Here is a 6000-nt window from a genome sequence, read left to right on the forward strand (position 1 = left end):
AAAATCTAACAAGTGGAGATAGGCTAAATACATAAAGTGTGTCACAACTATACAACAGAACCATCAACACTAGCATCCAGATGCAACTATATTAACATGGAGAACATTTTATAACACATTGTAAGGTATAAAAAAATGCAAAGCGTGATCCCATTTATGGATATACACAATCCACACTAATAGCAAAACGACAACACTAGCTAACTTTTGCTGGGGACTTACTACATGCAAAGCACTGGGCTACTCATTAAATTCTCACACCAACCCCATAAGGAAGAAACTCCAACACTTTCATTTAGCAGATGAGAAAACTGAGGTCAAACAGGTTAAGCAGGTTTGTCCTATGTCACACAGTAACAAGCAGGAGAGCTGGGATTTAAACTCCGGTGGCCAGAGACCAGAGCTCCCACCCTGAACCATGTGTGGGAACACTCCCATTTCAGTTCCTACTGTGTGCAGGGTTTTAAGATTTTATTTATTTATTTGTCAGAGAGAGAGTGAGTGAACAAGCACAAGCAGGGGAAGCAGCAGGCTCCCCGCTGAGCAAGGAGCCCGATGTGGGACTCGATCCCAGGACCCTGAGCCTAAGGCAGACACTTAATTGACTAAGCCACCCAGGCATAATAAATGTGCCACCAATGATTAGTCAGATATATTTCTCCAAACTGCCACGTCTAAGTAGTAGGATTTAAGCTGATTGTTATTTTCTTCTTTACATTTTTCTTTTTGATTTGAATTTTAATGAGCAAGGTTTTTTTTTAATAATTAGAAAAAAATGGCTTTTACAGTTGTATATAGAACTATATACAATATTCTATATGTTGTATATACAATTGTATATAGAACTATATATATATATTATATATAGTTGTACATAGAATAGTATAGAAGCCCCACATTTTCAACAGTAGTGTAAAATATACCCTCTAGTAAAGGCCAAATGATACTTCTTTAAAACTGTATAATACAAGATAATATTTTGCTTTAGTCCCCAGATTAAAAACATACCAAAAGAAGTTGCCTAACTTTAAAGATTGTTTGGAGTAAAGGTTCACTAACCATGAAAAAGTCTTCTGTCCAACAGTATATAAAATGAAAGGACTCAGTACCTAGGCACACCCCTTCCTATGCAGAAGGAGACAGCCAAAAGCCCCAGAGGGGCTGCACAATGATAGAATCTTTAGAGCAGAAGGAGCCTCAGTGGTCATTTAGTTCCATGACCTCACTGTATCATGTTCACAAGACCCAAAATCACACAACCAGTGTGGCAGATATAGGACTGAAATCCAGTGGTCTTTGAATAATATGAAAAAGATCTTTTTTTTTTTTTTCTTTTTGTGAACTGAGTCAATAAAGTCAGTTTTACAGTCTTGTCATTAGAAGAAACACTGGCCTGGCCAAACTGTGCAGCAGCATGCTTTAGCTCCACAAAAGTCTCACAGACTAACACAAATGCCAGTGTCGTGCAGACGCTGCTCTGAGCAACGTGAACCATGGGGATGGGGGCTGGGGGAGAATGCCCACTAAGGCTTTTTAGTGGAGCTTGGTAAGCCTTGACCCCTTTAAGGCTCTAGTACATTAAATGCTCTTGAGGTTTCAACACTGTTGGTGACAGTCCTTTAAGGACCAACTCTGCTCCGTTCATGCTTGCGGTTTTCAGCTGTCCTACACTTATGCCATCCATTGAGCCACACTGTGCAAACCTGGTTACCTAAGATGCCCCTTACCCACCCTGCTACACCTCCCATGCTCTCTTCTTCTGGTCCCTGTAACCCACCAAGGGGGAACATACTGCTCAGGGAATTTCTGTCTCTGTATAAGAACATCTCTGGGATGCCTTTTCCTTTGGGGGATTCCTGCCCCTGCGTTCTGCATGTAGCAGGGTACAGGTAAGGAGGACTCAATTTTACAGTTAACTGGTCAGTGGAATCCAGGTGTGCCCTAAACTCACTTCTCCCAATGGGATAGCCCAATGGCGTGAATATACTGAAAAGAAGCCTCATGGCAGCCTTGGTCTAAGCTAAGTTCTGCAATCTGCTTTTACCAGAGGATCTTAATAAGAACTTGGTCCACCATTACCATGCACACGACCAGTACAAGGGACCAAAATACCAGATGGGGAGACATGAGGGCTTTAAGTGTGGGTACAGAAGAGAGGCTCATAGTCCCAGCTGGGGCCAATCTACAAACAATGATTCAACATATGCAGTCTTCTTAGGCACTGGAAGGTAGAACAATTTCTGCAACCACAACAAATTTCCCCCTTTTATCCAGGCTGTCAGCCAGGACAGCAGCCAGGAATGACTAAAAGGCAGAGCATGTAGTTCCACAGATGCTGTGCGGCACAGGATAGCCACCCCAAATTCTGCTCTTAGCATGTGCTGAACTGCACGCTGGGTCAAAGAGAGGTAAAGGAACTGGATTCATGTGACTTTTACATTAGCTACTGGAATCACTTGCCTACAGTAAAAGATAAATCCTGGCCATACAGGTTGAAACGTACAAAGGAAGAGAAGCACACTGTGAGTTCAGCCATGGGTGGGGGGTTGGGGGGCTGGGGGTATGTGCATATTTTATCAAGGATCAAGAAAAGAATAGGAGACCCTGTATTCTCTTCCTGAGTTGGGGCGGGGGAGCCAATGGAATTATAAATTCAGAGGCAGGTAAGAAGGAAATGTACCAGCTGTCTTCAGAAATCACCTTATTTCAGACTCAAGGAGAAACATAAACCAAAATTACAAAATCACTCTGTCATGAAGCAAAATAGGAATACATCAGTGAGAGAAAAATGAAGGGCTACACCAATTGAGCTGGAAAATGAGAGGGATTTCCTCAGGAGAAAAGTTGCAATTTTAATGGCCAGGGCTAGAAGGAAGGACAGGACCCCTCCAGAGGCCCTGAGGGTAAGGACTATTTAGAGACATCCTCTGAAACCTCCAACAGGCAGTTAATTATGAGAGCAGCTGTGGGACATTCCTTCCTTGAGACCTAAGGCAGCTGCCGCTTGGTGTTATATAAGATGTGGGCTAATTTGATAGTGGAAAATCAGCATTGCACACACCCACCCTCACTAGAATCTGACGCTCGGTGACTCAGTGACACTGACAAGGTAGGGAAGCTGGTGAGGCCCATTCCCATACCTGGGAACCTGGTGGCATCAGGATTCCAAAGGAAGATGCAGGAGGTGAGACAAGACATACTGAAGACAGGCTGGCCACAAGAGCCCAAGCCCAGGCCTGATTAGATGCTGCACCAACAGAAGGCCACCTCCGCACAGAATCACCCAACTGAGCCTTGCCATGGACTGACCGATAAAGTGAAGCAACAATATTTCCTCTTCTCATTCAAACTTTCTATCTACTCTCATTATGCCACAAACTGCCAAGATTTTGCTTATTTGTGCTGGAATAATGTCTGAAAACCTGGAGCAACACTGAATCTCATCCGTAAGCATAGCACTTGACACAAAACTAAACTCTAATATGTGATAAAAGAATGAATCTATATGATGACCATACAACCATTTATAAAGATGTTTAAGGAGAATTCTTAATGATCCAGGAAAATGCCAAGGGGGGGGGCGGGGGGGAAGCAAACAGTAATATAACAACATGACCCCAATGATGTAACATGTACATTTAATAGACAATAAAATACAAAAAGAATTAAGAAGAATTGCACCCAAATGTTAACAGGATTGGTGAAATTACATGGGATTTTAATTTTCATCCTTATATTTTTTCTCAATCTTCCAAGTTTCTACAGTGGAAAAAAAGTTTCACTGGCTTTTTTTTTAAGTGCACACACTCCCATTTACCAGGCCGCTTCTATTCCCTTCCATTATTTTAGATCTTTTAAATTTCATTCTTCACCTGCAATTCTACAATTCTTTCAGCAATAGCTGGTCAGAACAGATATGGTCTACTTTCCACAGTGAATTGAAAACTCTGTATCATACAAAAAAGACCCTTAGAAAACATCCAGTTCGGGCGCCTTGGGTGGCTTAGATGGTTAAGCGTCTGCCTTCGGCTCAGGTCATGATCCCAGGGTCCTGGGATTGAGCCCCACATCGGGCTCCCGGCTCCGCGGGGAGCCTGCTTCTCCCTCTGACCCTCTCCCCTCTCATGCTGTTTCTCTCTCGCTCGCTCTCTAAAAAATAAATAAATAAAATCTTTAAAAAAAAGAAAACATCCAGTTCTGTAGGTTAGTGTGACTTCAAATTCAAAGGAGACAAATCAGAAAGATTTTTTTTAACTACACGGGATTAGATTTTTAAAAATTAAACTCCACAGGATTTAATGGGATGGGATACAACTCCGTCTGAGTGAACCTCAACTGTACTTATTTTTAAGTCCGGACCCTCCGCACACAGTCTTGGCGGCTGGCACATGTTTTGCAGCAGACAGTCCACACCAAGGCTGGCGCTGTGAAGGCACCGGGAAAACAGAAGTAGCCTATAGGAGAACTCTTCCATCCACATTGCTCAGGTGTCCCAGGCACTGCCCCTGACTTGCATTTATTACTTGAAATGTACGATGTGTCCCAGTCAAGAGCCTGGAAACCCAATCACCCTGATGTGAAAGAGAGCATGACCCTGCAAGTTCGCTCCAGCCCCACTTCCTTCTGACATATCCTTAACTGTCCCCTGCTCCCCGGACTGTCCGGGGAAGCGTGAATCCGGAGCCCCCGCTGAACTGGTCCTTCCAAAAAACGCCCTTCTTTAAGCTTCGCCGTCTTTTCTACCCCCACCCACGATCTCATTCTCCTTAGCTCCGAAGACCCCCAAGCCCGCAGCATGACTCCAGCCCCAGGTTTCGGCCTCACTACATTTCATCACTAAACCCTCCACCCGCAGACCCATAACCCGTCCCCAAACCTCGGCTCTCCCCAGGCCCCACCTGCGACTGCCATTCCCCAACACCTTCAGTCCTCCCTCCCCCATCCCGCATCTGCGCCCATCCCGGTCCCACTTCCCCATTCCTGGGACTGCCAGCACTGGGAGATACCCCGAGAACGAAGGGCGGCCGGAGGCGTCCCTGGTGGCGCCCCGCCGCCGCCGGGCAGCCCGGGCTCAGCTCTGCACAGACCCCGGCTCCGCGCCGCTCACAGCGAGGGGGTCTGCCGTCCCCTCCCCCACGTACCGGCCGCAGCGGCACTCCACGTCTTCGGAGGCGGGCCCGAGAGCCGGCGCGACCCGGAGGCACCACCGTGGACGCTCCAGAGGCGGGGCAGGGTCGGGGCCTGCGGGACGCGCTGGGTGTGGCAGGCCCGGCGGGGCCCAGACGCCAGAGCGCTCAGGCAGGGCCGGGCCACGCCGGGAGAGGCGGGGCCCAGCACTGCGTCGCACTGAGCGGGGCGGGGCCTAGTGGAGAGTCCTCGCGGCGCGGACCGGAACGGCCCCGCAGAAAACTGAGATGGGCCTAGCTGGTCTTTGGCCGGGAGTGGGAACGCGGCGGCGCACGGGACAGGCGTGCCTTGTGGGCTGCCACTCTGAGAGGGAACCGGACCACAGAGGGGGAACGGGGCCTCGCTGGGCGGTCGCACCGAGAGGGGGCGGGACCACGGCGGGGGGGCGGGGCCCCGCCGGGCGGTCTCACCGTGGGGGGACGGGACCACGGTAGGAGGGGCGTGCCCTATGAGCTGTCTCTCCGAGAGTGGGCGGGACCACGATGGGAGAGGCGAGTCTTATGGGCTGTCTTTCCGCTGAGGGGCGGGGTCTCGCTGGGCTGTTGCGCCCAGAGAGGGTGGGACCTAGTAGAGCCGCTAAAAAAGAAATAGTGGTATCCGGGCTCTTGCAGAAGACCTGCATTACTAGAGCAATAGCTTTTTTCGTAAAAGGCGCAGTCCTCCTCGGATTTCCTTCCATTAGTGAACATAGGTACTAATGTAGGTCTTTCGTAAACTGAACTTAGGGAAAGCGAGGTTGGGGGTGAGGGGTTTATTCTTCGCTTTTCGACTTACAGGAATGCTCTGCTTTCGGATAGCCAGGGAAACCTGTAT

General features: G+C 48.2%; 1 protein-coding gene across 5 annotated transcripts in view; it reads right to left on the reverse strand.

Moving 5' to 3' along the window:
* ANO10 (anoctamin 10) overlaps positions 1-5439 on the reverse strand; it is a 222680-nt gene extending 217241 nt beyond the window's left edge. For 2 of the 5 annotated variants that reach the window (XM_064590635.1, XM_045904155.3), the window contains exon 1: positions 5142-5439. The gene's annotated coding sequence lies outside the window, so the exon portion shown is untranslated. Of the gene's footprint in view, positions 1-5006; positions 5121-5141 lie in introns of those variants that run through there. The other 3 variants (XM_045904157.3, XM_045904154.3, XM_064590630.1) reach the window with 3 other exon arrangements.
* Positions 5440-6000: the final 561 nt, after the last annotated feature.

This window comes from Mirounga angustirostris, unplaced genomic scaffold (genome assembly GCF_029215605.1).
Source record: "Mirounga angustirostris isolate CCGP_5_RB_7025 unplaced genomic scaffold, mMirAng1.0.hap1 SCAF_1, whole genome shotgun sequence".
In the NCBI taxonomy this organism is placed as follows: Eukaryota; Metazoa; Chordata; class Mammalia; order Carnivora; family Phocidae; genus Mirounga; species Mirounga angustirostris.